General features: G+C 43.2%; 1 pseudogene; it reads right to left on the bottom strand.

The window, feature by feature from the left end:
* Positions 1 to 471: 471 nt before the first annotated feature.
* The window catches only part of LOC123101733 (uncharacterized), a 6,717-nt pseudogene continuing 582 nt past the window's right edge, over positions 472 to 6,606 (bottom strand).

The raw sequence follows: 6,606 nt of genomic DNA, 5'->3' as shown, positions 1-6,606 counted from the left end.
GATGATGAGGAGTTCAGAGTCGCCGATGCCAAGGAGGAGGAGGAGGAGACCACCGCACTGAGGGAGTTCAGAGACATGTACGCCAAAGCCAGCGATGTGGACCGTCGCTTGGAAGAGTTCGACGAGATCGTGCGGGTGCACTACGACCCCGACCTGGACAACGAGGCGCGCAGGGCCACCGTCGCGCGGCTGTGGCGCCGCCTGGCGAAGGAGCTCGACGACAGAGCCGAGACCGTCGTCTCTGGGGCATTCAAGTACACGTTTGCACCTCTCAAGCCGAGGCACCAATCGCTTGGCTCATCAACTTGTGCCTATAGTCAACAAATTTGCGTATAGGATAGCAAACATCTAACTTATGCATATGGGATTGTGAAATTAGTAGCAAGTCACAAGCAGATTTGTAATGATTTTTTAATCTTTTCCAACAAGGGGAAAAGTAGCAGCACTGTAATTGCAATACCACAAGCAGCACTACTCTTCTTTCATCACTTCATTCCACTCCTCTAAGTATCCTCTAAGTATCTTGCGCACTAAAGACTGGTCACAAGAGACTTGTAATGATCTGTTTCTATTTCCAATAAAAGAAAGAAAAAAGTAGCAGCAGTGTAATTCGGGATGCACACAACACATATAGGCAGTGAAATATGACCAAACTATACTCCCATTCCTATTTTTTTTTGCGAGAAACTGTCGATTTATTCATCTTCAATCATGGCAGTACAATGAACATCAGAAATAATAAAAATTACGTCCAAATTCAGAGACCACCTAATGACGACTACAAGCACTGAAGCGACCCGAAGGTGTGCCGCCGTCATCGCCTCTCCCTCGGCGGAGCCGGGTATAACTTGTTGTAGTAGACAGTCGGGAAGTCGTCGTGCTAAGGCCCCGTAGGACCAACGCACCAGAACAGCAACCGCCGCCGATGAAGAGAAGTTTAGATCGGAACGATCCAACCTGAAGACACATTAACAAAGACGAACAAAGACGAGCAAAGACCGGATCCGAGAGGATCCACCAAAGACAACCACCAACCGAATTCCGCAAGATCCGCCAGAGACACACCTCCACACGCCCTCCGAAGATGCTAGACACACCATCGGGACAGGGCTAGACGGGGAGAACCCTAACAAAACTTGAGGAAGCATATGAAAACGGAGCCCTCCTGCCGGCAAGGACCGGGATCCACCACGCACCCATGGCCCTAAGGCCACATGAGATGTGGGAGGTCAACGCCGCCGCCGACGGGAGGCAGAAACCCTAGCCGCCTTTTCTTGGAGGAGAGACAAAGGGAGGCAGAAACTTTGACATGAGCCACCCATTGCCATTCCTACTACTACTACGTGAGTTCACTTCATGTTCTTCCGGACCTTTGTGATCCGCTTCATCTTATTTTACTTTATTTTTTGAATACGCGCAAAAGATTTGCCATATATATTAATTAAGAGATAATAGAGTTTGTGTTACAAACACCCCTTAAAATTTCAAGGAAGAATCACTCTCCCGCATGATGGACCCTAGTTTCTTAGCTTCGGCGGCGACCCAAAATGATGCCTCCCTTTTGATGTTGTTGAGAATGACCGTAGGCAGGGTGCCCTTGTTGTGGAAGATGCAGGCGTTTCTCTCGTTTCAGATCGTCCCCTTGGTGAGCATGGTGTGCGAGGCCATGGCCTTCCGGTTGGGGATGGAAGCATCAGTCAACCCAAGCCACCAATCTAAGGTGGAATGCCTCAGGGGCGAAGTGGAGGCATCAACATGAATGAGTTGCAGCCATACCTTGATCAAGCTCCATAGTCGCATCTGTTGGGGAACGTAGTAATTTCAAAAAAATTCCTACGCACACGCAAGATCATGGTGATGCATAGCAACGAGAGGGGAGAGTGTTGTCTACGTACCCTCGTAGACCGGCAACGGAAGCGTTCACACAACGTAGAGGAAGTAGTCGTACGTCTTCCCGATCCGACCGATCCAAGTACCGAACGCACGGCACCTCCGAGTTCTGCACACGTTCAACTCGGTGACGTCCCTCGAGCTCCGATCCAGCCGAGTGTTGAGGGGGAGTTTCGTCAGCACGACGGCATGATGACGGTGATGATGTTCTACCGACGCAGGTCTTCGCCTAAGCACCGCTACGATATGATCGAGGTGGAATATGGTGGAAGGGGGCACCGCACACGGCTAAGGAACGATCACGAAGATCAACTTGTGTGTCATGGGGTGCCCCCCTGCCCCCGTATATAAAGGAGGGAGGGGGGAGGTGCGGCCGGCCCCTAGGGGTGCGCCTGGAGGAGTCCTACTCCCACCGGGAGTAGGACTCCCCCCTCTTGCCTTGTTGGAGAAGGAAAGGGAAAGGGGAAAAGAGGAAAGGGGGGCGCCCCCCTTCCTTGTCCTATTCGGAATAGGGGGGATGGGGCGCGCAGCCTGCCCTGGCCGTCCCTCCTCTTCTCCCTTAGGGCCCATGTAGGCCCATTAACCCCCCGGTACTCCGGTAAAATTCCGATTTCACCCGGAACGATTCCGATATCCAAATATAGGCTTCCAATATATCAATCTTCATGTCTCGACCATTTCGAGACTCCTCGTCATGTCCGTGATCACATCCGGGACTCCGAACAACCTTCGGTACATCAAAACACAAAAACTCTAATTACAATCGTCACCGAACTTTAAGCGTGCGGACCCTACGGGTTCGAGAACTATGTAAACATGACCGAGACACGTCTCCGGTCAATAACCAATAGCGGAACCTGGATGCTCATATTGGTTCCTACATATTCTACGAAGATCTTTATCGGTCAAACCGCATAACAACATACGTTGTTCCCTTTGTCATCGGTATGTTACTTTCCCGAGATTCAATCGTTGGTATTCCAATACCTAGTTCAATCTCGTTACCGGCAAGTCTCTTTACTCGTTCCGTAATACATCATCCCGCAACTAACTCATTAGTTGCAATGCTTGCAAGGCTTAAGTGATGTGCATTACCGAGAGGGCCCAGAGATACCTCTCCGACAATCGGAGTGACAAATCCTAATCTCGAAATACGCCAACCCAACAAGTACCTTCGGAGACACCTGTAGAGCACCTTTATAATGACCCAGTTACGTTGCGACGTTTGGTAGCACACAAAGTGTTTCTCTGGTAAACGGGAGTTGCATAATCTCATAGTCATAGGAACATGTATAAGTTATGGAGAAAGCAATAGCAACAAACTAAACGATCAAGTGCTAAGCTAACGGAATGGGTCAAGTCAATCACATCATTCTCCTAATGATGTGATCCCGTTAATGAAATGACAACTCATGTCTATGGCTAGGAAACATAACCATCTTTGATCAACGAGCTAGTCAAGTAGAGGCATACTAGTGACACTCTCTTTGTCTATGTATTCACACATGTATTATGTTTCTATTTAATACAATTCTAGCATGAATAATAAACATTTATCATGATATAAGGAAATAAACAATAACTTTATTATTGTCTCTAGGGCATATTTCCTTCAGCATCAACATGAATGAGTGGTAGCCATGCCTTGATCAAGCTCCATAGTCGAATGGTGAACCGACATTTGAAGAAGAGATGATCAACCGGTTTATTCTCATGCATGCATAAGAGACACGAGCCACAGTTTGGCCAACCGCGCTTGGCCAATCTAGGCACGGTTCAAACTCTATTTTGGATGGCCAGCCAAGTAAAGAACTTGACCTTGGGTGGAGCCTAGATTTTCCTCGGTGCATGCTCCAAGGGGAAGTGAATAAGGCCAAGAAACTGCGCTTTGTAGCCGGACTCCGCCATGTAGAGGCCACTAGTAGAGTGCTTCCAAACAATGTCATCATCAATATCCGCTCCATCTTAGACTCTTCCCACTCCTACAAGTACCCTCTAACAAGCTCATTCCGGACAGTGACACCGGACACACTTTGGATGCTCAGAGGACAGATATGTCCATTCTTCTCAAACCAATCCTTGAGGAACTATTGGTCAAATGTCTAAAACAAATTAAAACACACTCATAATTATTGCATTACTAAAAACAATTATATGCAGCTAAAACTTCGAGCACACAGAGTTACCTTCCCGGTGGCAATTGTCACCAGGTCAATCATAAGTTCGCCGGACAATGGACAAGTAAGATATTCTGGACTATCACAATCCCTGGTACACTCCTCTGCAAGCTTCACAACCCTTAGCTTATCCATTGCAAGCACGAATAAAGGGTAGGCGTGCGCCCGCCCGCTCGCCGACTATCATGCACCGCTCTGAAATGGTTACGAGCAGCAAGCTTCTCTTGCTCATGCAACCCCTGTAGTCTCTTGACAATTCTTACATCACTTCACTCTCTTTTTGGGGTGGAGGAGGAATTATCCCCACAAAATTCAGCGTATAATGGGTACGGAATTTCCTACACGGGTTTTGATCAAACAAATAGCTCTTAGTAAGTTCTGATGTCAAAGAAAAGAAGATGTTCTTAGTAAGTTGCATTGCAACTTTAAGCCACTCATGGGTCAAGCCTCATACCTAGTATAATTAACAGTTTACATATCACCAAGATGGTGAACACAATCAAAGAATATCACAAGCTGTCTTTAACCTACAAATCTGAGTACAACTATGGCAATTCAAACTGCTAGAAATAGCAGGAAGTGCAAGTTATCATACCAATTTTTTAGGTTATCAAACTTAGTCGAATATTCTACTCATACGTGAAGTTTCGTGAAGAAATGACATATGTGATATTCTTAGCAAAGAAAATAAATTCGACCTCCAAATTATTTTCTAACACGGTCTTTTTCATACCAGTGAATTTGTTTTTGGTTTTCGCCGAGAATACAATGGATGTCATTTCTCTGTGAAACTTCACACGTGAGTAGAACACTCAACCATGTATGTTATAAAAAATATCCAGAACTGATTGATTTTCTAGCATTTTTTAATTTTACTATTCAAAGTAGGTGCATGTTGAACCATGTTCCAAAAGTCCGTGTCCTGAAAGAAAAAAACAAGAATAATAATGAAGACTTAACACATGTGGCTAGTGGGCCTGACACAGATATTTGCATTTCTAAACATGGGGCCATTCAGAAATTATATGAGACCAGGTCTCACGATTAGCAGGTGAGACCCGCCCTGATGAATGACACGTATCATTCACAAATCACAAAGCATTTAATCTCTCCCCCCTGATTTCAAATGGGGATGGGATAGATGCTTTGTGATTTGTGAATGCCACGTGTCATCCATCAGGATGGGTCTCGCGTGAAACCTGATCTCATAGAATTCTTTTCCCCTATATGGTGACCTCTGCGCCCGATGAAGCGGAAACACGCACCCCTGCGCCCCCAGCGCCCTGTTGGGCTGGCCCATCTACAGGACTCCCACTATTATTTTCGTTATTTTTTATTTTTCTATTATCTGTCTTTTTGTTTTCCCTTTAAAAATAATTCGGGATTTCAAAAAAGTTACGAATTTATAAATAATTGTGGATTTTAAAAATAATGTTCAAGAAATCATAAAATGATCATGAATTCAGAAAAAAAGTTCATGATTTCGAAAAACTCTTTGAGAAATCACAAAATGTTTGCTTATTAAAAAATATTCATGATTTCAAAACATGTTCACAATTTTTAAAACTATACGTATATTCGAGAAATGTGCATGAATTAGAGTGTTTTGCCTGAATTCATATAATGTTCATGATATTTTTTCAAAAGTTAACGAAAAAATGAACTTCAATAATTGTTCCCCAAAATTCAAAAAACTTTATCAGTTCCAAAATATTTTGCTGATTGCAAAAAATGTTCATGCATTTTAAAAAACTGTTCGCAAAACAAAGAAATGTTTGTGAAATTCAAAATTTGTTTCTAAAATTCAAAAACTGTTTGCCTATACAAAAAACGTTCACAGGCTAGATAAATGATAACAAATTTGTGAAAAATGTTTATGAATTCGAAAAACGTTCATGATTTTATAAAAATTACAAACTTTAAAAAAATGTTCATGATTTGAGAAAAATGTTCCCGAATTCAAAAAAAGTTCAGGATTTCATAAAATGGTGACAATTTCAAAAAAAACATTCACAAATTTGATAGATGCTTTGCAAAAATAAATAAAGAAATAAAAAAAGAGGAATGAAAATGAAAATGAAAACGAAAATAAAAAATAAAAACCAAAAAGGAAACGAAAAAGTTGAAGAAAAAGAAAGAGGCTGGCCCAAAAACTGGATCGGGAGTTGGAGGGATTGCATGCTAGGTCGCTCGGTGGTGACCTATGCTCCAAATGGGGACTGCCTATATGAACCCAATAACCGAACTTTACAAAAAATCATACCTCTAGGCTAAAAAAGAACGTATGTGCGTAGTTTACAAGACAAGTAGAAACATGAGCATACTTTTCTCTATAAGCGTATGTGCGTACAATAACTCATACACTGTTTTAAGCCAAGTTACGTGACTTAAGTTGGAGGTGATTGTACAAGAACTTAGTTTGTGATTAAAACTGGCTCGTGGATTATTACAAAATTTACACCAAAATTCACATGTATGTGTGACTGTCTGTCCTCGGCATATCTGATATTTTTTATAATTTTTTTGGATCGAACAACTT

The sequence above is a fragment of the Triticum aestivum genome, chromosome 5A (genome assembly GCF_018294505.1).
Source record: "Triticum aestivum cultivar Chinese Spring chromosome 5A, IWGSC CS RefSeq v2.1, whole genome shotgun sequence".
NCBI classification, from domain to species: domain Eukaryota; kingdom Viridiplantae; phylum Streptophyta; class Magnoliopsida; order Poales; family Poaceae; genus Triticum; species Triticum aestivum.
The sequence above is the reverse complement of the archived record's forward strand: the minus strand, read 5'-3'. Positions and strand labels throughout refer to the sequence as shown.